Source organism: Schistocerca cancellata, chromosome 7 (assembly GCF_023864275.1).
Source record: "Schistocerca cancellata isolate TAMUIC-IGC-003103 chromosome 7, iqSchCanc2.1, whole genome shotgun sequence".
Classification (NCBI taxonomy): domain Eukaryota; kingdom Metazoa; phylum Arthropoda; class Insecta; order Orthoptera; family Acrididae; genus Schistocerca; species Schistocerca cancellata.
The window spans coordinates 278,954,724-278,981,056 of record NC_064632.1 but is presented as its reverse complement, the minus strand read 5'-3'; positions in this window follow the sequence as shown (position 1 = coordinate 278,981,056).

Below are 26,333 nucleotides of genomic sequence, written 5' to 3'. Positions count from 1 at the left end.
CATATAAAAGTTTCTTTACTAGCATAAGCAACCGTGTGCGGTTATTTTTAGGTTTCATCTCCCATTTAGCTCGTCTCTTGTTCTATCCATTTCAGTTTTTGGTATACGTTGATCCACAGTTGGGAATACAGGGCTATTACAAATGATTGAAGCGATTTCATAAATTCACTGTAGCTCCATTCATTGACATATGGTCACGACACACTACAGATACGTAGAAAAACTCATAAAGTTTTGTTCAGCTGAAGCCGCACTTCAGGTTTCTGCCGTCAGAGCGCTCGAGAGCGCAGCGAGACAAAATGGCGACAGGAGCCGAGAAAGCGTATGTCGTGCTTGAAATGCACTCACATCAGTCAGTCATAACAGTGCAACGACACTTCAGGACGAAGTTCAACAAAGATCCACCAACTGCTAACTCCATTCGGCGATGGTATGCGCAGTTTAAAGCTTCTGGATGCCTCTGTAAGGGGAAATCAACAGGTCGGCCTGCAGTGAGCGAAGAAACGGTTGAACGCGTGCGGGCAAGTTTCACGCGTAGCCCGCGGAAAATTGGCTCATGCCACAACTGGAGACCGACAGCACCGACTTCATCTTTCAACAGGATGGTGCTCCACCGCACTTCCATCATGATGTTCGGCATTTCTTAAACAGGAGATTGGAAAACCGATGGATCGGTCGTGGTGGAGATCATGATCAGCAATTCATGTCATGGCCTCCACGCTCTCCCGACTTAACCCCATGCGATTTCTTTCTGTGGGGTTATGTGAAAGATTCAGTGTTTAAACCTCCTCTACCAACAAACGTGCCAGAAATGCGAGCTCGCATCAACGATGCTTTCGAACTCATTGATGGGGACATGCTGCGCCGAGTGTGGGAGGAACTTGATTATCGGCTTGATGTCTGCCGAATCACTAACGGGGCACATATCGAACATTTGTGAATGCCTAAAAAATCTTTTTGTGTTTTTGTATGTGTATGCAAAGCATTTTGAAAGTATCTCAAATAATAAAGTTATTGTAGAGCTGTGAAATCGCTTCAATTATTTGTAATAACCCTGTATGGGCTATTTAGCCCCGACCCATGAATAAACTTTCTCGTATTTGTATGAGCATGCACATTCCAGTAACTTCCCTTGTCTTGCGCATGTGCATAGACAACGGGCCAGGCTTGTAAGTGGGCGACCGTTTGTTCAAATGGTTCAAATGGCTCTGAGCACTATGGGACAAAACTTCTAAGGTCATCAGTCCCCTAGAACTTAAAACTACTTAAACCTAACTAACCTAAGGACATCACACACATCCATGCCCAAGGCAGGATTCGAACCTGCGATCGTAGCGGCCGCGCGGTTCCAGACTGTAGCGCCTAGAACCGCTCGGCCACTCCGGCCGGCAGCGACCGTTTGTAGCTGCAGTTTATGGCGGATCATGGCCCATCGAACATAGGCCGGTGTGAGGTGGAGCGTACACCATTAAGTTAACCCAGTTTGACTTTCTACATATGTACTGTATGTGTTTCCTTTTCTTTTTCGTTTATAAATGTATATCTATGGTGTTCTTTTAATCATTGACAAAGGTCTTCTTAGGCACTTGTGGGTTTTATTGTTGTTCTGAAGAAGGCGTAGTTATCTACCCCAAAACCTGGGTTAACAGTTAACACTAGGTGCTTTTTACGCAATCGAGGCGAGTTTTTAGTTTTTAAAAAAATGGCTCTGAGCACTATGGGACTCAACTGCTGTGGTCATAAGTCCCCTAGAACTTAGAACTACTTCAACCTAACTAACCTAAGGACATCACACACATCCATGCCCGAGGCAGGATTCGAACCTGCGATCGTAGCGGTCGTGCGGTTCCAGACTATAGCGCCTTTAACCGCTCGGCCACTCCGGCCGGCTTTTAGTTTTTAATAAAATACAACAAATACTTTGTACGCACAGGAGTAAGTTATCGCTTGGAAATGTAGAACGGCAACGGTGCGCATCGTAAATCAAACCACGCATTGCTATCAGCGGAGCATGCTGTGCAGCCCTAAATGCGGGTAGGAAACAAAAGCGGAGTGCAGCGGCTACCGCGTCGCGTCACGCCACGACGCAGGGTCACGGCCCCGAAGGCCGCCAGGCAGGTCGGTGGGATCAACGAACTCGCACCGACAACTTCGATCCCTTCCCATGCCGAATTAAAATAAGTTGCGAAGCGGTTCGGACGCATTCTGCAAAAGCACATATGCAATACTCCTCTGAACGTTGAAGTTTTACGTAGAAGTTTTGATAACATTCTCATCGATTCAGAAAAGCCACACCAGATACAGAGGTCAGGTGGGAAAAAGAGGGAGACAGGTGGAGGACGAAGCGGAGAAAGGAGATACTTCGTCCACTCAGCGACCACACTAGCACCGCAACGGAAGATACCAGCGAGAAGACCGAAACACTGAACTTGGTCTTCTAGACTTCTCCCACCGCGGAAGATCGTAATAAGGTCCCTCCTTTCAATCATCGTGCGAACATCGAAATGGCAGATATTGAGATAACTGACACCGGAACTGAGGATGGCATACCTATAAGGTCCTACAAAGATTATGCGAAAGAACTTGCTCCCTTTCTAGTAGCAGCTCATCGTAGATCGGTGGAGCAGCGAAGGGTACCTAGCGACTGGAAAAAAGCGAAAGTCATTCTAGTGTTCAAGAAGAGCCGTGCGGCAGTTGCTCATAATCATAGGCCTATATCGTTTACGTCAAACTGTTATACCATTAAAATTGGTACACCAAGAAGAAATGTAGACGATAAACGGGTATTCATTGGACAAATATATTATACTAGAACTCACATGTGATTACATATTCACGCAATTTGCGTGCATAGATCCTAAGAAATCAGTACCCAGAACAACCACCTCTGGCCGTAATAACAACCTTGATACGCCTGGGCGTTGAGTCAAACAGAGCTTGGATGGCATGTACAGGTACAGCTGCCCATGCAGCTTCAACACGATACCACAGTTCACCAAGAGTAGTGACTGGCGTATTGTGACGAGCCAGTCAGAGAGCTGGAGAATTCGCTGGCCAGGGCAGCAGTCGAACATTTTCTATATCCAGAAAGACCCGTACAGGACCTGCAACATGCGGTCGTGCATTATCCTGCTGAAATGTAGGGTTTCTCAGGGATCGAATGAAGGGTAGAGCCACAGGTCGTAACACATCTGAAATGTAACGTCCACTGTTCAAAGTGCCGTCAGCGCGAACAAGAGGTGACCGAGACGTGTAACCAATGGCACCCCATACCATCACGCCGGGTGATACGAGAGTATGGCGATAACGAATACACGCTTCCAATGTGCGTTCACCGCGATGTCGCCAAACACGCATGCGACCATCATGATGCTGTAAACAGAACCTAGATTCATGCGAAAAAATGACGTTTTGCCATTCGTGCACCCAGGTACGTCGTTGAGTACACCATCGCAGGCACTCCTGTCTGTGATGCAGCGTCAAGCGTAACCGCAGCCATGGTCTCCGAGCTGATAGTCCATGCTGTTACAAACGTCGTCGAACTGTTCGTGCAGGTGGTTGTTGCCTCGAAAACTTCCCCATCTGTTGACTCAGGAATCGAGACGTGGCTGCACGATCCGTTACAGCCGTGCGGATGAGATGCCTGTCATCTCGACTGCTAGTGATACGAGGCCGATGGGATCCAGCACAGCGTTCCGTACTACTCTCCTGAACCCACCGACTCCATATTCTGCTAACAGTCATTAGATCTCGACCAACGCGAGCAGCAATGTCGCGATACGATAAACGGCAATTGCGATAGGCTACAATCCGACCTTTATCAAAGTCGGAAACGTGATGGTACACATTTCTCCTCCTTACACGATTCACCACAACAACGTTTCACCAGGCAGCGCCGGTCAACTCCTGTTTGTGTGTGAGAAATCGGTTATAAACTTTCCTCATGCCAGCACGTTGTAGGTGTCGCCACCGGCGCCTACCTTGTGTGAATGCTCTGAAAAGCTAATCACTTGCATATCACAGCATTTCTTCCTATCGGCTAAATTTCGCGTCTGTAGCACGTCATCTTCGTGGTGTAGCAATGTTAACGGCCAGTAGTGGATGTAAGGTCCAAGTTTGATCGACCTATGTTGCTTGGCAGTCACACATCATGCGAAAGTTACTTTCGTCCTCAAGTCTTCCATAATAATGTACTTGGTATGGTGGGTCGTAGTCGCCTCACTCAGCAGCTATCAAAGTGTGTTTCGGCACGACTCTTCCTTCGGCACATGCTATACGCCTCAATCAAAGGCGACGCAAGTCTGCGGGAGGCGGAGAACAACTTTGCCGTCCTCCAGCGCCCAGTGCGCGGCTGTAAACAGCGGCCACGGCGCCGCAGCTCACGCACGCCGGCGGCCATCGCGTGCTGCCGCGCCGCCTGGTCGCTACCTGGAGATATCGACTCCAGACGCTGACGTCACACTCGGCGTCCGGCCCGCGAATAAATTGCCAGCAGCGCAGCGGGCGGTTTATCGCGCACAGATCTGATGGAGCGCGCCCGGTTGATATGCAGAACACTGTGCTGCTTGTCCTCACGACTTACTGCCCTTCGAGCACTGATAAGTAAGGGCATGCTGAGGGAAAGCTGAAACATATGTAGAAAGCTGAGAAATGTGTCTGCCGAGCATTTTCGGGATTTGTTTTGACACAGAGCGAGAAGTCATCTAGCGTGAGTGTGTCGGTAATTTAGGAAATAATGCAGTACTGAACCGAATGTTGGCTTTCAACTCCAGCCGGCCGGTGTGGCCGAGCCGTTGTAGGCGCTTCAGTCTGGAGCCGCGTGACCGCTACGGTCGCAGGTTCGAATCCTGCCTCGGGCATGGATGTGTGTGATGTCCTTAGGTTAGTTAGGTTTAAGTAGTTCCAAGTTCTAGGGGACTGATGACCACCGATGTTAAGTCCCATAGTGCTCAGAGCCATTTGAACCAATTTTTACTCCACCTGTCAGTACGAGGCGAGCTCCTATTGGCAGCGGTGTGACAATACTGCCACATGTTTCTCAGTATTTGAACAGTTAATGTAGCGCTCCGGGCTAGTAATTTGCATTCAGGCGTTATCGACGAGACTGATCTTTGTTTGCCAGCATGAACGAGCACATCAGTAAGACAGAGTTCGGTTCAGTAGTTATAAATGGTGTCCCAAAATAATGCATACACTCTTTGAAACCGAAAAGCAGGTACAATCTCTTAGCCGGCCGTGGTGCCCGTGCGGTTATAGGCGCTTCAGTCCGGAACCGCGTGACTGATACGGTCGCAGGTTCGAATGCTGCCTCGGGCATGGATGTGTGTGATCTCCTAAGGTTAGTTAGGTTTAAGTAGTTCTAAGTTCTAGGGGACTGATGACCTCAGATGTTAAGTGCCACAGTGCTCAGAGCCATTTTTACAGTGGCTTAGCAGTGGAAAGGCTTCAGGAGCAGATGAGATACCAATAAGATTCTATAAAGATTATGCGAAAGAGCTTGCTCCCCTTCCAGCAGTAATTTATCGTAGATCGCTTGAGCAAAGAAAGGTACCTAACGACTGGAAAAAAGGGCAGGTCATTCCGCGTTTTTAAGAAAGGCCGTAAGACGGATCCACACAACTATACACCTCTATCGTTGACGTCAATCTATTGAAGAATTAAGGAACATTTTTTATGCTCAAGAATTATGATGTTATTGGAAAATGAACAGCTCCTCTATAAAAATCAACATGGATTCCGCAACACAGAGATCTGGCGAAACTCAGCTCGCTCTGTTCCTCCATGAGATCCACAGCGCACTGGACAACGGCGCTCAGGCTGATGCTGCTTCTCTTTATTTCAGTAAGACATTTGCCACCGTCCAGCATTGTCGTTTAATGAAAAAAATGCGAGCTTACGGAGTATCGGAGCAGACCTGCGATTGGATTCAAGACTTTGTTGCAGATAGAACTCAACATGTCGCTCTTAAAGGAACTAAATCGACGGATGTAAATGGAATATCCGCGATACCACAGGGACGTGGATAGGACCGTTGCTGTTCACAGTACAAGGTGCATTCAAGTTCTAAGGCCTCCGATTTTTTTTCTAATTAACTACTCACCCGAAATCGATGAAACTGGAGTTACTTCTCGACGTAATCGCCCTGCAGACGTACACATTTTTCACAACGATGACACCATGATTCCATGGCAGCGGCGAAGGCTTCTTTAGGAGTCTGCTTCGACCACTGGAAAATCGCTGAGGCAATAGCAGCACAGCTGGTGAATGTGCGGCCACGGAGAGTGTCTTTCATTGTTGGAAAAAGCCAAAAGTCACTAGGAGCCAGGTCAGGTGAGTAGGGAGCATGAGGAATCACTTCAAAGTTGTTATCACGAAGAAACTGTTGCGTAACGTTAGCTCGATGTGTGGGTGCGTTGTCTTGGTGAAATAGCACACGCGCAGCCCTTCCCAGACGTTTTTGTTGCAGTTCAGGAAGGAATTTGTTCTTCAAAACATTTTCGTAGGATGCACCTGTTACCGTAGTGCACTGTGGAACGCAATGGGTAAGGATTACGTCCTCGCTGTCCCAGAACATGGACACCATCATTTTTTCAGCACTGGCGGTTACCCGAAATTTTTTTGGTGGCGGTGAATCTGTGTGCTTCCATTGAGCTGACTGGCGCTTTGTTTCTGGATTGAAAAATGGCATCCACGTCCCATCCATTGTCACAACCGACGAAAAAAAAGTCCCATTCATGCTGTCGTTGGCTTCAACATTGCTTGGCAACATGCCACACGGGCAGCCGTGTGGTCGCCTGTCAGCATTTGTGGCACCCACCTGGATGACACTTTTCGCATTTTCAGGTCGTCATGCAGGATTGTGTGCATAGAACCTACAGAAATGCCAACTCTGGAGGCGATCTGTTCAACAGTCATTCGGCGATCCCCCAAAACAATTTTCTCCACTTTCTCGATCATGTCATCAGATCGGCTTGTGTGAGCCCGAGGTTGTTTCGGTTTGTTGTCACACGATGTTCTGCCTTCATTAAACTGTCGCACCCACGAATACACTTTCGACATGTCCATAACTCCATCACTACATGTCTCCTTCAACTGTCAATGAATTTCAATTGGTTTCACACCACTCAAATTCAGAAAACGAATGATCGCACGCTGTTCAAGTAAGGAAAACGTCGCCATTTTAAGTATTTAAAACAGTTCTCATTCTCGCCGCTGGCGGTAAAATTCCATCTGCCGTACGGTGCTGCCATCTCTGGGACGTATTGACAATGAACGCGGCCTCATTTTAAAACAATGCACATGTTTCTATCTCTTACCAGTCCGGAGAAAAAAAAATCGGAGGCCTTAGAACTTGAATGCAACTCGTATATATAAATGATCTAGTAGAAGGGGTTGGATGTTCTTTAAGGTAATTTGCAGATGATGCAGTTGTTTATACCAAGGTAGCAACGCCAGAAGATAGTAAGAATTTGCAGAACGACCTGCAGAGAATTGATGAATGGGACAGACTCTGCCAGTTGAGCCCGAACGTAAATAAATTCATAGGAAAAGAAATCCACTACTGTACAGCTACACTATTGATGACAAACAGCTGGAGACAGCGTGGCTACAGTCCATACAAATACTTTCAGAAACGACTTCCTGACACTTAAACCTATATTCTATGTTAACAAATTTCTCTTCTTCAGAAACGCATTCCTTACCATTGTCAGTCTACAGTTTACATCCTCTTTACTTCGACCACCATCAGTTATTTTGCTCCCCAAATAGCAAAACTCCTTTACTACTTTAAGCGTCTCATTTCCTAATCTAATTCCCGCAGCATCACCCGATTTTATTCGACTACATTCTATTATCCTCGTTTTGCTTTTGTTGATGTTCATCTTATATCCTCCTTTCAAGACACTATCAATTCCGTTCAGCTGCTTTCCCGGTCCTTTGCTGTCTCTGACAGAATTACAATGTTATCGGCGAACCTCAAGGTTTTTATTTCTTCTCCATGCATTTTAATTCCTACTCCGAATTTTTCTTTTGTGTCCTTTACTGCTTGCTCAATATACAGATTGAATAACATCGGGGATAGGCTAGAACCCTGTCTCGCTCCATTCCCAACCACTGCTTCGCTTTCATGCCCCTTGAGTCTTAAAACTGCGTTCTGGTTTCTGTACAAATTGTAAATAGCCCTTCAAATGGCACTGAGCACTCTGGGACTTAACTTCTGAGGTCATCAGTTCCCTAGAACTTAGAACTACTTAAACCTAACTAACCTAAGGACATCACACACATCCATTCCCGAGGCAGGATTCGAACCTGCGACCGTAGCGGTCGCGCGGTTCCAGACTGTAGCGCCTAGAACCGCTCGGCCACTCCGGCGGGCCAATAGCCTTTCGCTCCCTGTATTTTACCCCTGCCACCTTCAGAATTTTAAAGACTATTCCAGTCAACATTGTCAAAAGCTTTCTCTAAGTCTACAAATGCTAGAAACGTAGGTTTGCCTTTCCTTAATCTATTTTCTAAGATAAGTCGTAGGGTCAGTATTGCCTCACGCGTTCCAACATTTCTACGGAATCCACACTGATCTTCCCCGAGGTCAGCTTCTACCTGTTTTTCTATTCGTCTGTAAAGAATTAGTGTTAGTATTTTGCAGCCGTGGCTTATTAAAGTGATTGTTCGGTAATTTTCACATCTGTCAACACCTCCTTTCTTTGGGATTGGAATTATTATATTCTTCTTGAAGTTTGATGGTATTTCGCCTGTCTCATACATCTTGCTCACTAGATGGTAGAGTTTTCTGAGGCCCGGCTCTCCCAAGGTTGTCAGTAGTTCTAACGGTAGTCGTGTACTGCCGGGGCCTTGTTTCGAATCAGGTCTTTCAGTGCTCTGTCAAACTCTTCACGCAGTATCATATCTCCTATTTTATCTTCATCTACATTCTCTCCCATTTCAATCCGTATTGTGCACCAGATACTAGTAACCCTCGCACATCTGCTCCTGCCTATTCTAGAACAAGTAATGGACTCCTTACAACGTTGTGTGTCTTCCTGCGTCGCTGGTCTCAGACTAGCAGCGGCTAGACTAGGCTGCCGTTTACGCCGCAACACGAGCGACTGTGCTTAGATTGGTGCCGTTACTGGGAGAAATGTACTGCCGGTGCCTGGACTGACGCCGCACCGAGTTCAGCGACAAGTCACGGTTTGGCACTACCCCAGGTGACCCTCGCCAACGATTGTGGCGACGAGGTTGGCAGTGGTCCCGTCCTTCCAATGCTTTGGGGAGGCACGACCGTGTGACCCCTTGCTTCATGGGGTGGAGAGCCGTCGGCTGTGGCTTGAGGTCGAGGCTGGTAGCGAGTGAGGGAACTCTGGCGTGCGTCGCGCTCACGCTGCGTCGTCAAGTGTTAGTTCTCACGCGAGAGAGTAGTGGCGTCATTTTTCAGCAGGACAACGTTCATCCACTCATGGCACCCATCCCTATCAGCTGTATCCACGGTTTTGAGGTACTCCAGTGGCCAATATGTGTGTGACCAGCTCAGACGTCAGCTACGTCCCAGTGCCAATGTCCGAGGTATCGAGGACCAGTTGTGGTTTCAGCTTGCCTCAGGAAATGATACAGCGGTCTTATGACGTTCTCCTCAACCAAATCTGTGACAGACCAGAGGGGTGCCACGTCATACTGAAAAGTGGGAAGCTGCTACCAAGGTCTTTGTGGATAGGACTCGATTTCGTAATCACCGAAATCACATGAAATACCCTCACAACCTTTCAAGTTTCCTAGTCCCCTTCTGAGTTATTCACTTTTTCTATCAGGCAGTGTATGCAGAGTGTTTTTAGGGGTATGAGCGCAGATATTCTGGTCATTCGTAGTGTACACACTTCAGTGTGGTGGCATCTGCGTCCAAAAATCTTCCCGAAAACACGTCACATAATTTATTATCTGGTATTTTCTGCACGGTTGTAACTGCACTACTGTATGTATTACGTCTGCCAGTATAGACTAGCTGTTTTGCGACCACGTGTCCAAATTTCAACAGGGGAAAATCAGCATTAATGGCTTGCTCTTGCCTCATGTACTTGCAGATACTGCTTCTAACAGCTACAATTATTAGTCTGCAAGTGGAGTCAATACTTATCAAATGTTGTTCAGTATATTGTTCTCGGTCACAAATACAAATATCCGCCCTTATACCCGTTACCCCCCTGTGTACTTGACAACGCGACAGCAACCTTGGTTCACCGCTTGCAGGATGCCCTTTTAGTGTATTGATGCCTCTGGCTCGTCAAAACCGATTACTGCATCGTGAAACGCTTTTATGATTGTTGTTATAAGAAATTAAGAGGAATATTGTTATAGACGCGCACTGAGTCACATAATAACTGAAAAGCGATATCCCCTACAATGATGATTTATCACAATTGTGGGTAGTTATAGAGAGTTGTGTAACTGTATCACTGAGAAATTTCAGTGATAATTATTACCTGACTGGACTGCAACGCTCCTCTAGAAACGTGTTGGGTGACTGACAGTACGCCTCCTATATTTTTAACTGTATCTTCGGTTTAGAGTTAACCTCTTCAGGGTTGAATCATTAGTAGCAAGCCTTGACCCCACTCGTATGATTAAGTCTCTAATGGAGTAAATTTTTTGTTTAAAAATGTTCTGTATAATTGGTTAATCGCTTTTAAGACGCAAGAGTGTATTTCTAAAATTGTGCAACGCTATTCCCTAACTCGAAAACGCGGTAGTCCAGAAGTGCGGCACTGGAAACGCATTCTGGAAGACGACGGCTCGTCCGGCCATCCATATTTAGGTCTTTCGTTGGTTCTTTAAAATTCCTGGTAGTTCCATCCCTCATTATGTAATCAGCACTGTTAGCTATGGCCTGTTTGCATTGTGGACAGTCATTGAAGTCTGTCTGCCATCGAAAGCTATTTGACCGATATAAAATACGCAGATTTCAGTATACACGGTGTAATTTGCGGGTAGAGGCAACGTGGCTGAACATTGTCAGAGAACGCCGCCAGTGTCGTTACACAAGCATTTGCATTGGTACTCCTTAAGCTCCAACCGTCACCGGGTGAGGTGCTTAGGACAGTAGTTAAAGCACTGGGCTCCTATTAGTGAGGCAGCGGTTCGAATTTTCGTTTCAGCCATCTGCTGGGTTGGTGCATTAAGTTCGTAGCGATTTTCCGTAAGTTTAAACACAACAGATACTCATAACAAAGACTTTAGTCAACAGTAATACCGGGTGATAAAAAAGTCAGTATAAATTGGAAAACTGAATAAATCACGTAATAATGTAGATAGAGAGGTACAAATTGACACACATGCTTGGAATGACATGAGGTGTTATTAGAACCGAAATAAAATACAAACGTTCAAAAAATGTCTGACAGATGGCGCTTCATCTGATCAGAATAGCAATAATTAGAATAACAAAGTAATACAAAGCAAATATGATGTTCTTTACAGGAAATGCTCAATATGTCCACCATCATTCGTCAACAATAGTTGTAGTCGAGGAATAATGTTGTGAACAGCACTGTAAAGCATGTCTGGTGAGACATTGGCGTCGGATGTTTTCTTTCAGCATCCCTAGAGATGTCGGTCGATCACGATACACTTGCGACTTCAGGTAACCCCAAAGCCAATAATCGTACGGACTGAGGTCTGGGGACCTGGGAGGCCAAGCATGACGAAAGTGGCGGCTGAGCACACGATCATCACCAAACGACGCGCGCAAAAGCTCTTTCACGCGTCTAGCAATACGGAGTGTTTTTTTTTTTTTCTAATAAAACCCTATGTCATTCCAAGCATGTGTGTCAATTTTTACCTCTCTATCTACATTATTCCGTGGTTTATTAAGTTTTCAAATTTATAGTGACTTTTTGATCACCCGGTACTTTATCCGTCACTATTTACAACAGTCTGCCAGCGCTTAGGTAACTTTTCGATTCCGTGACTGTAGAAATCACATGGTTTTGAGGCGACGAACTCGTGGAGGAATGTTCGCATCGCATTTTCATCCTTGAAGCTTGTTCGATAGAGAGCGGAAAAAGTGGAAATCTGAGGACGCAAAATCAGGTGAATAACGGGGTCCTGTTTTTCGTCAGTCTAGCAGAGTGGGGGTGGGTGTTATCGTGGAGTAGTGTCACTTCACGAAGTCTTCCAGGTCGTTGTCCTTGGATTTCGTTTGCAAGACGTCTCATTTGTTGACAATAAGTGTCATCAGTTGCTTCCTCGACGAAGCAATTCGCACTACACCTCATTGCCGCCGTACCACCAGATGCATAACATTCTCTTTTGTGGATGCGCGCAGGTCTTTGTATGAGGAGTTGATACTTTGTTTGGGTTCAATGATTCACTTTCTTTTCCTTGTGTCAGCATAAACACCAATTTCTCACCACCAGTAGCGATGCAGGATAGGAATGGTCGGTGTTGTTCACGAGCCAATTGATGACGAGCAAGCGCAAATGCACCGATGGCCACCCGCTGATTTTTGTGTTTTTGACTTAGAGCATGCGGTAGCTGCACATCCAATTTTTTAACCTTCCCCATTGCATGAAAATGTCACACGATTGTGGAGTGACGGCAGGCAGTTCATCACATTTGCCACTTCTTGAGTACACTGACATGGTTCATTGTGGGTTAATGCGTTTGAACGACCTCATCAAACCCCGAAGGTCTTCCTGAACGTGGAGAGTTACTAATGTCAAAAAACGATCCTTCTTAACTGACAAATCCATTTTCTTCCCGTGCTCTGTCCAATGGCATTATCCCCCCTACACGGTGTAAATGTTACTGGCTGTCTCCGCTGCTATCACCGCTTTGTTGTTGCTGTGGTCTTCAGTCCTAGGACTGGTTTGATGCAGCTCTCCATGCTACTCTATCCTGTGCAAGCTTCTTCATCTCCCAGTACCTATTGCATCCTACATCCTTCTGAATCTGCTTAGTGTATTCATCTCTTGGTCTCCTTCTACCATTTTTACCCTCCACGCTGCCCTCCAATGCTAAATTTGTGATCCCTTGATGCCTCAGAACATGTCCTACCAACCGATCCCTTCTTCTAGTCAAGTTGTGCCACAAGCTCCTCTTCTCCCCAATTCTATTCAATACCTCCTCATTAGTTATGTGATCTACCCATCTAATCTTCAGCATTCGTGTGTAGCACCACATCACGAAAGCTTCTATTCTCTTCTTGTCCAAACTACACTCCTGGAAATGGAAAAAAGAACACATTGACACCGGTGTGTCAGACCCACCATACTTGCTCCGGACACTGCGAGAGGGCTGTACAAGCAATGATCACACGCACGGCACAGCGGACACACCAGGAACCGCGGTGTTGGCCGTCGAATGGCGCTAGCTGCGCAGCATTTGTGCACCGCCGCCGTCAGTGTCAGCCAGTTTGCCGTGGCATACGGAGCTCCATCGCAGTCTTTAACACTGGTAGCATGCCGCGACAGCGTGGACGTGAACCGTATGTGCAGTTGACGGACTTTGAGCGAGGGCGTATAGTGGGCATGCGGGAGGCCGGGTGGACGTACCGCCGAATTGCTCAACACGTGGGGCGTGAGGTCTCCACAGTACACCGATGTTGTCGCCAGTGGTCGGCGGAAGGTGCACGTGCCCGTCGACCTGGGACCGGACCGGAGCGACGCACGGATGCACGCCAAGACCGTAGGATCCTACGCAGTGCCGTAGGGGACCGCACCGCCACTTCCCAGCAAATTAGGGACACTGTTGCTCCCGGGGTATCGGCGAGGACCATTCGCAACCGTCTCCATGAAGCTGGGCTACGGTCCCGCACACCGTTAGGCCGTCTTCCGCTCACACCCCAACATCGTGCAGCCCGCCTCCAGTGGTGTCGCGACAGGCGTGAATGGAGGGACGAATGGAGACGTGTCGTCTTCAGCGATGAGAGCCGCTTCTGCCTTGGTGCCAATGATGATCGTATGCGTGTTTGGCGCCGTGCAGGTGAGCGCCAGAATCAGGACTGCATACGACCGAGGCACACAGGGCCAACACCAGGCATCATGGTGTGGGGAGCGATCTCCTACACAGGCCGTACACCACTGGTGATCGTCGAGGGAACACTGAATAGTGCACGGTACATCCCAACCGTCATCGAACCCATCGTTCTACCATTCCTAGACCGGCAAGGGAACTTGCTGTTCCAACAGGACAATGCACGTCCGCATGTATCCCGTGCCACCCAACGTGCTCTAGAAGGTGTAAGTCAACTACCCTGGCCAGCAAGATCTCCGGATCTGTCCCCCATTGAGCATGTTTGGGACTGGATGAAGCGTCGTCTCACGCGGTCTGCACGTCCAGCACGAACGCTGGTCCAACTGAGGCGCCAGGTGGAAATGGCATGGCAAGCCGTTCCACAGGACTACATCCAGCATCTCTACGATCGTCTCCATGGGAGAATAGCAGCCTGCATTGCTGCGAAAGGTGGATATACACTGTACTAGTGCCGACATTGTGCATGCTCTGTTGCCTGTGTCTATGTGCCTGTGGTTCTGTCAGTGTGATCATGTGGTGTATCTGACCCCAGGAATGTGTCAATAAAGTTTCCCCTTCCTGGGACAATGAATTCACGGTGTTCTTATTTCAATTTCCAGGAGTGTATTTATCGTCCATGTTTCACTTCCATACATGGCTACACTCCATACAAATACTTTCAGAAACGACTTCCTGACACTTAAATCTATACTCGATGTTAACAAATTTCTCTTCTTCAGAAACGCTTTCCTTGCCATTGCCAGTCTACATTTTATATCCTCTCTACTTCGACCATCATCAGTTATTTTGCTCCCCAAATAGCAAAACTCCTTTACTACTTTAAGTGTCTCATTTCCTAATCTCAGCATCAACCGAGTTAACTCGACTACATTCCATTATCCTCGTTTTGTTTTTGTTGGTGTTCATCTTATATCCTCCGTTCAACTGCTCTTCCAAGTCCTTTGCTGTCTATCACCGCTCTATTAGACTCAAACAAAAGTCTACATTGACGTAAAAAAGCCACACCAAAAAATTGTTAATGTAGAGTAATGAAATTTCGGGAATACAGTTCTCTAGGTAACCTATTTAAGTGATTAACATTGCAAGATTACTGATTAATGTAAGTGCAAGATAAACCGTTGCAAATGTGAAATGTTCTACCTTAATAACCGGTGTAACCGTAAGGATATTGAATGCAAGCTTGCAAACGTGCATGCATTACACAGGTGCTGGATGTAAATTTGTGGGATAGAGTTCCATGCCCGTCCTACATCTACGTGACTACTCTGTTATTCACAATAAAGTGCCTGGCAGAGGGTTCAGTGAACCACCAAAATGTTGCACATGGTCGGTCAATATAGGGGCGGTTAATGCTGTTTGTGAATGGCGCTGCAGTCGTCGTCCGATGTAATCCCATTTGTGCTCGATTGGAGACAGATCTGGTGATCGAGCAGGCCAAGGCAACATATCGACACTCTATACAGAACGTTGGGTTACAACAGTGGTACGTGGGCGATCGTTATCCTGTTGGAAATCACCCACTGGAATGCTGTTCATGAATCACAGCGCGACAGGTCGATTCATCACACTAACGTACAGTTTTGCAGTTAGGATGCGTCGGATAACCACGAAGGTATTTCTGCTCTCATACGAAATCGCACCCCAGACTATGATTCCAGGTGTAGGTCTAACGTGTGTAGCATGCAGACAGTTTGGGTGCAGGCCCTCAACTGCTACCCTTCTAACCGACACACGGCCATCGCTGGCACCCAGGCAGAACCAGCTTCCATCAGAAAACACAACAGCCCTCCACGCTGCCCTCCAATGAGCTCTGGCTTCACACCACTAAAGTCGCAAACGGTGGTGGTTTGGTGTCAACGAAATGCACGCTACAGGGCGTCTGGCTCCGAGCTGTCCTTGAAGTAGTCGATTTGTAACAGTTCGTTGTATCACTGTGGTGCAAACTGCTGCTCAGATTGCTGCTGTAGTAGCAGTACGATGCGCCAGAGCCATATGTCGAATATGATGATCCTCCCTCTCGGTAGTGCCACGTGGCCGTTAGGAGCCCGGTTTTCTTGGGACAGTAGATTCTCGTGACCTCCGCTGCCAGCAATCGTGCACAGTGGCTACACTCCAGCCAAGACTTTTTGCAGTATCGCAGAACGAACATCCAGCTTCTCGTAGCCTTAGGACACTCAGTGAGGTGTTGATAATAGCTTGTGTGTCGCCTTAACGGCATTCTTAATTAACATCATCTCACCAAGTCCAAGGTAACTAATGTTCACGACCGTTACAGCATGTATGTAAAGCAAACCTGATTTGCATCCTCATATTGGCGCTACTAGCTGGCGCGAAATCTGAACAGACATCATCTTTCTGATGTAGAAATACGCCTACCAACTTTCGTTTATATTGCACAACTCCTTCCTGGTGTTGCAATTACAGTGTTTGTCGGAAATGCTCCGATTTCTCCACTTGATACTCCATTTTCTAGCGTCCACAGCTCCATTCACTATCTCCAAATGACAAAATAACAACATCAAAACTTAAATAGCAACAGTGAACTACAAATAAAAAACGGCAATCGATAAATAAACCCAAAGGAACCGGAATACCAACATGCAAAACAAAAACGCTACGAAGTTATGCACCAACCTAAAAAAAAAACACTTTCTTTTGACCTTTGAACTGATTAATCCAGGAGTTTCTACTGGGAGATACAGTTTAACTTGAAGTCCCAACCAAGGTGCAACTTGTTTTTTTCCACGTACACGGATAAGTGACAGAGATGAAAGAAATCATAAAACAGAGACATGTAAGACAGTAGAACGGACTGCGGCCATTGTATTTCTCGTCTGATACCCACTTAGCCACGGAGACGCACCAGAAATGTTTATCTGTCTTGATGCAGTTGGTATTTGAGACGAATTTATTCACGTATTTTTTTTCAGGTATATTTTCATTTTCAGTGGACAAAATAAGCACAGCGATACAGTTTGAGATGTGCAAAGATGACGCGAAAAGGAACGGAAAGCCACATCTGACGTTAATCTGTTCTGTTATTCGAGGCGCTTTTAATTTAATGTGTGGCAATTACTTGCAAAAGCACTCGACGGGCTTATGTAGTACAAAATTCATTACCTTGTGACTTTCGTAGCTACCCCTGCAAACCTTTGCCTTCCTGATTCGGGGTTCAAAACTGAGTGAACGCTCATGAATCCTGTGTTCTAAAGCGTGACGCAGAAAATTCCAAGACGATGTGGTGCCATCAGTAAGGCATATTTTATGACTGCATATTTTATGGTTGCCGCAGAGCTTTATCCTCTAAAGAAACAAAAGAAAATGCTATCTCCATTTGGACGCCGGATAGCGTTCATAGGGTTAAATTCTACGTGGAAAAAAGTGCGATTCCAAACTCAGAGAGGGTATGACACTGTGTGACACAAAATTGCAAAACATTTTCTAGGAAACTAACTTCAGTGATTAATATCCAACAGCAAAATCGTCTTAGAATCCCTGAAACAAGGCAAATAAAACTTCCTTTTCTGTCGACAACAGTGAAGCCTGACACGGTCAAGGGGGGGGGGGGGGGAGATGACAGTCTTCATGTGGTTTATTAAATAAATAAAAATTTCAAAATAAAAACTTTTAATGCAAATTGACGGCAATTTTCCAGTCACAATTAAAGTTCTATAAGTTGTGATAAGAAAATAGCGGTCTAGGCATTAAAAGATTTAACTTTTAAAGTTTATTTGTTTAATTGATGACTATTACTCTCAGAACGCTACAAACATCATAATATACAGTCGATCTTTCTCTACACGTCCTGTTCGTCGGCTGTTCTCAATCCCTCGCAAATGGCTGTCACTGTCACACACGAAGTCCCCAACCTTTAGGGTCGGTATTGCGTAGGCCGTAGAGGATCTCGGCGAGGATTCTTTGAGATCACGAATTTAATGTCGGAAATGAATATTTAAGTCTTTTATTGACATAAACAACTTACAGTTTGTTGGAAAAACATACCCTCACTAAAACTGCTCACATCGGAGATCCATTTCAGTGAACGCATTACAACTTAACAATGGCCAACGATACAAAAAAATTTCTATTGAAAGTGAAAATCTCGTTTGTTATTGTTCTTTTAATGTACTGAATCCCAATATGGTAACAAAGAAGCCATATTACGCACCATTTCTGTAAATGTGACAGTCAGTATTTAAAAAAATTCATTTTAGCGATTTGTTTCAGTTAATAATACGCTTTTTTAGTTGCGGTAGCAGTGGTTTAATGTACATTGAAACTACTATGACAAACTCTTTGGCTCTTCTACTTCATTTACAATGATTCGTTTTGTAACAACGTAACCACACAGTCGTATTCTACCTCTTAGAGCGTATGTTTATTTCAGTGGCTTGTTGTAGTGTAAAAACTATCCTGACACTATTTGTCACATTTGTTGTCAGTTTGTTAAAAGAAACATCAAACGGACATTCCCGGTTTCGTCAAGATTGTATAATTCTAATACTTTTCAAATAAACTTAGTGATCAGTGCAAGTGGTGGGAGCTACATAAGGTACATTACGTATGTGTGGAAGATATCAGAAAATGATACAAATGGTACTTTAGATTTGCTATTCCATTGGCATGGAGGGAGCCAAGAAACCATTCCCTTAAAGCATTGATGTTAGTGGTCACAGCTAAAGAAACAAAATATGCAAGGTACCCTAATCTCCCGTTTGCCATTGGGCCACTAGACCATTGTTAAGATCTTCTTTTTCTTAACGACTAGACGTTTCCGATGATGTTATATGGATATTTGCAGTAAAACCCAGACCAATGCAGATGAACAAGCTGATGAAGAATTTCATTGTAGTTTGGAGAATACAGGGCCAAATAAAAAGAAAGCAGACATTTTCTCTACGTTCCAAATAAAAAAGTTATTTAGTGTATTGCTAAAATTTTGCTGGTTTAAAAAAAGGAAGCCTTTATACAATTTTCTGGGAGTAGTTTAAAGGCTGTTTCATTAGAGAATGACAAATGTTATACATCAATATCTGTTTCCTATGTTGTACCTTTTAACGAAAGCTACGAAGATTTTGCTATTGTGTTAAATAAAATAATCTATTTGATTCATGATTGGAACATATGAGGTAGTTAAAAAGTGTCATGTATAATCCTTGGCTAACAAAGTGGCTTTTTCTAAATCCTTCTGTTTTTCATATGAAATGGATAGCGCAGCAAGTGATCAACCTTCATCCAGAATAAACAGGCCTACAAGAACATCTTTGAAGAACATTTTACGCAAGAGCCTTGTGCATACCAAATGTAGTGTGTAACCAACTCTACACATCAAGCTGGCATACTATTTGTAAAAGTCTTACCCAAAACTGAAGAATGTTTCAATTATTTCTACGAAAATTCCTTCATCTATCACAAACGAAATTGAAAAACGACTTATTTATTGACCCTGACTTTAGAAAAATGATATTCGATTCCAAATTGTAATCAAAACAAACTGTGATAGAGAGGGAGAATTTGATATCATTAAGGGATTTCCTAATAAATTTATAGGCAACAAAAAGAACCGCATTATAATTCAGCTATAGCCAACATGCTGGAAAAGTTCAAGAATTTAGACTGTTTGATGAGCCTCAAGATTCACTTTTTGAACAGTCACATTAACTTTTTGCTTCTGAAAATTTGCGTGACTTCATTGAAGAGAAAATTTTAAGGAGAAAGATAAGATATGAGGTGACAAAAGTCATGACGTAGCGAAGGCGCATATACAGATGGCGGTAGTATCGAATACACGAGGTATAAAAGGGCAGTGCATTGACTGAGCTATCATTTGTTTTCAGGTGATTTGTGTGAAAAGGTTTCCAGGCTTTGAACGCGGAATGGTAGTTGGAGCTAGACGCATGGGTCACTCCTTTTTGGAAATCGTTAGGGAATTTAACTTTTCGAGATCCACAGTGTCAAGAGTATGCCAAGAATACCACATTTTACACGATTACCTCTCACCATGGACAACTTAGTGGTCTACGGCTTTCACTTAACGACCGAGAGCAACGGCGTTTGGTGGTCAGTACGAACAGACAAGCAACACTGCGCGAAATAACCGCAGAAATCAATGTGGGGCGTACGACGAAAGTATCCCTTAAGATAGTACGGCGACATTTGGCGTTAATGGGATATGGCAGCAGACGACCGACGCGAGTGCCATTGCTAAGAGCAAGACATTGCCTGCAGACCTCTCCTGGGTTTGTGCCGCGCTGTGTATCCGCGCGGTCTTGCCTGCAGACCTCTCCTGGGATTTGTGCCGCACTGTGTAGCCGCGAGGTCTCGGGCGCCTTGCCACGGTTGGCGCGGTTCTCCCCTTGGGAGGTTCAAGTCTTCCCTCGGGCATGGGTGTGTGTGTTGTCCTTAGCGTAAGTTAGATTAAGTAGTGTGTAAACCCAGGGACCGATGACACCAGTATTTCGGTCCCATAGGATCTTGCCACCACCATGTCTCCTAGGTTCGTGACCATTTCGGTTGGACCCTAGACGACTGGAAAACCGTAGCCTGATCAGATGAGTCCCAGTTTCAGTTGGTGTGGCGCAGACCCCATGAGGCAAAGGAAATTGAAAATTTGTGGTAACTTCTTACGGGACCAAACTGGTGAGGTCATCGGCCCCTAAGCTTACACTCTACTTAATCTAACTTAAACTAACTTACGCTAAGGACAACAAACACACCCATGCCCGAGGGAGGACTCGAACCTCCGAAGGGGGGAGCCGCGTGGACCGCGAGGCGAAGGACCAGTTGTCAACAGTGCTCTGTGCAAGCTGGCGGTAGCTCCATGATGGTGTGGGCTGTGTTCGCATGGAATGAACTGGGTACTCTGGTCCAAATGAACCGATCATTGACTGGAAATGGTTATATTCGACTGCTTGGAAACTACCTGCAGCATTCGTAGACTCCATGTTCCCAAACAACGATGGAATTTTTATGGATGATAGTGCACCATGTCACTGGGCCACAATTGAGTGAGAGTGGTCTGAAGAACATTGTCGACAATTCGAGCGAATGATTTGGCCAAGATTGCCAGACATGAATTCGATCGAAAATTTATAGGACATTATGTGGAGGTTAGTTCGTGCACAAAATCCGCACCGGCAACACATTTGCAATTATGGACCCCTATTGAACCAACAAGACTCAGTATTTCTGAACGGGACTCCCAACGACTTGTTGAGTCCAAGCTGCGTCGGGGAGCTGCACTACGCCGGGCAAAAGGAGCTCCGACACGATGTTAGGAGGTATCCGATGACTTTTGTCACCTCAGTGTATAAGCCAATAGACGCATAAATCCTAAATGTGTTTTCATTTCTACACATCAGTTGAATTATTACATTGCCGCGCGGAGTGGTCACGAGGTTAGAGGCGCCATGTCACGGATTGCGCGGCCCCTCCAGCCGTAGGTTCGAGTCCTCCCTTGGGCATAGGTGTGTGTGTGTGTGTGTGTGTGTGTGTGTGTGTGTGTGTGTGTGTGTGTGTGTTGTTCTTAGCATAAATTAGTTTAAGTAGTGTGTAAGTCTAGGGACCGACGACCTTAGCAGTTTGATCCCTTAGGAATTGACACACATTTGAACATTACATGGTTTTTTTCATTCCACTTGCATATGTTTTGCAGATTTTGTAATTTACAACGAAATCACAGTGTAAGAAACATGTGCATAATAGGAAAAAGCTCAGTTAAGGTATGAATACGATCCCTAAAATCCCATGCTGTAATTGTAATACTTAACAAAAATCAATTGCCCTGTATTATCCAGTGACAGAATTAAAGGCAGGGCTCAAAATCATTTGGCTCTATTGCTTGAAACGGAGATTATGATAGGGGTGTGAGTGATAGGCCATTAACACTCTCCACACCGTATTCCACTCAATAGGGAAGTTGAAAGGTGCTGATTTAACAGTGTCCTTCCGCACTATTCAATACTATCTCATCAAATTCTACTGTACAAACGTTGCGAACTACTCCTTACCAGATGCAGCACACATCAAATGTGTATGTGCAAGTTCATGTGATGATTCATGCACCTTCTTCGACAACAGTGTTGAACTATAAACAGTACTAAACCATGCCGTGGGCTCGTCACAGGTGATCGTGAGCTACTTGTATTTTTCATTGTAGCGCACCAAGGTCGAAGGCACAGGCAGTTGTTTGTCATGTTTACAGACATGTGACTGACACACATTCCTAATTAAACACTGATTTTCGACGACTGGTTTTTCGACTGCACAAAGATGAAAAGGTTGATTCATCTAAGTTGTTCACCCAAGATAGTTTCTGAACCAGTTAAAATATCGTGTTTCTGTTTTCACCCAAACCAATTGTGAGAAAATCCTCGTTAAATGAGGTGTAGTCTCTTTTCAAAGTTATATCAGTCACTGAGATATCGGTGTTAATTTCTCTTTTTGAAATGGAAATACTGTGATTTGTGCAACAAGTATCGCGATTCTGAAAGAGACGAATTCAATGGTGATTCACTCTCCGAAACACAGCTTATAGTTTCAGAGTAATTGCAGTACTAAGAATTTAGGTTGTATCTATTCTGAATATCAAACCGACTGGGTTCTTATGCGGAATTTCGAGTTGTTACACGAAACAATCCAGTCAGGCTGAGTCTACTTAGAAAAGCGGAGCAGTGCAGAAAAATTTAATTTAAAACTGATGCTAATTACGCGTGGCTACGACTGGTTGGACCTACACAACGATTCCGAGGTAAAAGAGGTGACCCCTAAGGGTGTCTCTCCACTTAACTACGGTAACAGTTCCGATCTTGAATCTGTCAGACTTTTGAAAGAAAATTGCAGATCAAAAATTGAATCATTTATAAAACGGGGAATTGAGGTGGAAAGATTGTTAAATACGAGCTTCACTTCATGAATGTAACGTTGAGTTTCACACTTAGATTACAAAATTACATCAGCAGCAACAACAAACATAAATCACAAAGGAATTAGGTCAACAACACTTCCACTTGTTCAAGTGTTTGAAATTCCCACAGTTTATTGCAACACGCGTTTGTTTGCACTGTTGATGCAAGGCCTTCTTAACAGACTGACCAGATTCCTTCGATATCAGTGCACACGCTGCAACAATATAATGTTTCAAATCCTCTTGTGTCCTCGGAACTTGTGCATAGACTTCATCTTTGAGTGTAATCCAGGTTTAGGTTTCATCAACGAAATAAGGAGCAATCACGTTTTCTCCAATAATCCCGCACCAAACGTTCAAACTCCACGCCTCTGAGGCTCATTGTGGCTTTTTATCGTCCCAGAAATGCATATTTCTTACATTCCTTGATTTGGGAAAATATTAGGTCTACAACTTTGCTCCCGCCATTTTGCAGTAGACTGCAGTAGCGGCAAGTGTGATTCAGGTGGTTGGTCATAGGTGTAATACAATAAGCTTAGGCATCTGTAGATATAATGGCATAAAAATATTAGTCGATTTATGATTGCATAATTAGGTTATTCTCGATTAAGTACGTCAACTTACGTACCCATTTATCGTCATTTGAGGGAAGTCTTAATTTTCTGCTTTAACATCAAGAAATCTGCCGCTGTGGCTCTTAAAATTCTGGGTAAGACCAATGGTGAGGGAACTATTAGTGGAAGAACGGGCAGAGAATGTTTTCAACGCCTTAAGAACGGTGGTTTTGCTGTCGAAGACCGGCATGGCGGTGGAAGACAGAACGTTTTCGTAGCTATTGAAACAGACCAAGACAGTCACAGGGCATCATTATAGAAAGCAATCGATGCGTTCGAGGCCAGCATTGAAACACAAACGGCCACAATACAGCTATAGACACGTCAAGGTAATTTTGCAGCAGGCCAGTGCTCGACAACATGTCGCAAAACCAGTCAAAATATACATGGAAACGTTGAACTGAGAAGTCCTATCCCTCCCGCCGTATTCGCTCTCTGACTACCACCTTTTTCGCTCAGTGGCATACAGTCTGGCTGACCAGCATTACCGATGATATGAACACGTGCAAAATTGAATCGATTCATGAATCCCCACAAGAGACGCCCATTTCTTCCGCCACGGGATTCGTATGCTATCCGAAAGATGAGAGAATGTAGTGGCCAGCGATGGGCAATAATATGAATCTTTGTAAGTATATCACAACTAAGCCCCGAACTTCGAGAAAAAATGGCGGAAGCAAAGTTGTAGACCTAGTAGCTTCATCGGTCTAGAGGATTCTTTGAAAAAAGGATGTTTTATCTTGATTTCGCATCATAACTGAACGACAGAATTCCGTGCGTCTTCCGTAGTTGACATGCTGGTGCGCTGGTGTGGTGTCACGTGACAAGGATAGAAGCTCTTTGCGCCCAAAATGTCAGCAACGCTGGGTTGGAATTTTCCCATGCGTGATACTCCCCGCCCACACACACATTTGCTATTCACCTTCACTCACATTCAGATTTGCTTTGAATTCTATTTATCTCTAGAATCTGGCTTTAAATGAAAAGCCGAGGAATTTTGAAACCAACATATACTGCAACAATAAGTAAGTTCATTGTGTTCATGAAACATCGTTGAAGGTCCACTAGTACACCATACCTTACTCCTGCAGAACCACATCTTTGATCTACCTTCAATTCATCTCCCATGAAGTACATTTGTTAAACCTTGGCACTTTCCTTTGTTAGGGGGTTAAGAGAGCCTGCCCTGAGGTTTATTTGATTCACTTTGAATGTTGTAGAAAACCAACTCGGTTTTACAACTGACGACGTTCCACATAAAGTCATCTGAAAGCATGAATCACACGGTCTTGCATTTTTTAGGAAAGGCTTGGATTCTGAGGCAGCCCCAGACATGTGATAGAGTCACGGTTTCGTAGGGGTAGTGACTGATAGAGGGTGCATTTACCCAGTGCAGCAGCACATACCCGAAGCTTCACCTTCATATATCTTAACACGACAATACTCATGTACTTGATTCTTTCCGCCAATCACTATGCTTTTGTGTTTGCGTTAACCTGTCTTGGTGAGCTTACTGTAGAATATGCTATGTACATTTGTAGATGAAAAAATTTTGGTAGTTTCTAAATAGGTTAACGCTGCACCACTTAATAGAATATTGTTAATGTCAAAGATTCGCAACTTCCTTTAAATGTTCAGAAATGTAAAACTGTGAACCACACAAAACGAAAAAAGTTGTATGCTATTATTATAATAATCGTGATTCAAAGTTGGAATCGGCCAACTCCTACAAATATCTGAATGTAACACGTATTACGGATACGAAATGGAATGATCACATTAGGTCCTGTCGTGGACAAAGTAGGTGGTAGACTTCTGTTTCTTGGTAAAATAATGGGGAAATGCAACCAGTCTGCAAATCACACGTGCGACCCTTTCTAGAATATTGCTCAAGTATACTATGTGATGAAAAGTATTCGGACACCCTCAAAAACATTCGTTTTTCATATTAGGTGCATTGTGTTGCTACTACTGCCAGTTACTCCGTATCAGCGATCTCAGTAGAGAGAGCAGAATGGGGCGCTCCGCGGAACTCACTGACTTCGAACGTGGCCAGGTGATTGGTGTCACTTGTGTCATACGTCTGTTCGCGAGATTTCCACACTCATAAACATCTCTAGGTCCACTGTTTTCGATGTGATAGTGAAGTGGAAATGTGAAGGGACACGTACAGCACAAAAGCGTACAGGCCAACCTCGTCTGTTGACTGACAGAGACCGCCGACAGTTGAAGAGGGTCGTAATGTGTAATAGGCAGACATCTATCCAGACCATCACACAGGAATTACAAACTGCATTAGGATCCACTGCAAGTACTATGACAGTTAGGTGGGAGATGAGAAAACTTGGATTTCATAGTCGAGCGGCTGCTCATAAGCTAAAAATCGGTCAGTAAATGCCAAACGACGCCTCGCTTGGTGTAAGGCACGTAGACATTGGACGACTGAACAGTGGGAAAACTTTTTGTGGAGTGACGAATCACGCTACTAAATGTGGCGATCCGATGGCAGAGCGTGCGTATGGTAGTGCCCGGTGAACGTCATCTGCCAGCGTGTGTAGTGCCAACAGTAAAATTCGGAGGCGGTGGTGTTATGTTGTGGTCGTGTTTTTCATGGAGGGGGCTTGCACCCCTTGTTTTTTGCGTAGCACTATCACAGCATAGGTCTACATTGATATTTTAAGCACCTTCTCGCATCCCACTGTTGAAGAACAATTCGGGTATGGCGATTGCATCTTTCAACACGATCGAAAGCCTGTTCATAATGCACGGCCTGTGGCGAAGTGGTTACA